The sequence below is a fragment of the Cicer arietinum genome, chromosome 3 (assembly GCF_000331145.2).
Source record: "Cicer arietinum cultivar CDC Frontier isolate Library 1 chromosome 3, Cicar.CDCFrontier_v2.0, whole genome shotgun sequence".
Taxonomy (NCBI): domain Eukaryota; kingdom Viridiplantae; phylum Streptophyta; class Magnoliopsida; order Fabales; family Fabaceae; genus Cicer; species Cicer arietinum.
The window spans coordinates 50,032,132-50,032,417 of NC_021162.2; positions in this window are offsets into that span (position 1 = coordinate 50,032,132).

Consider the following 286-nt stretch of genomic DNA (forward strand, 5'->3'; position numbering starts at 1 on the left):
TTCCCTTTTCAATCCTTCCCTTTGTCGATTTGCTCCTCCTTGAAGCAATTATCATTCGTTCTTATACATAATGAAAGATGAGTGATTCACAATATAATTCAATGTCTAAGAATGACTCAAACACACGAAGAAAAATGAGACATTGTTGGTGTAGAATCGAGTCGCTATTGCAAACTGTTTGGACGAACGAAAAATCTTAAAAAGGTTATTTAAGTGTGCTCTTTCAAGGTAAGGATTAATCTCTAAGAAGACCGACCTAAGATAATTTAACATTTGTTGTACAATG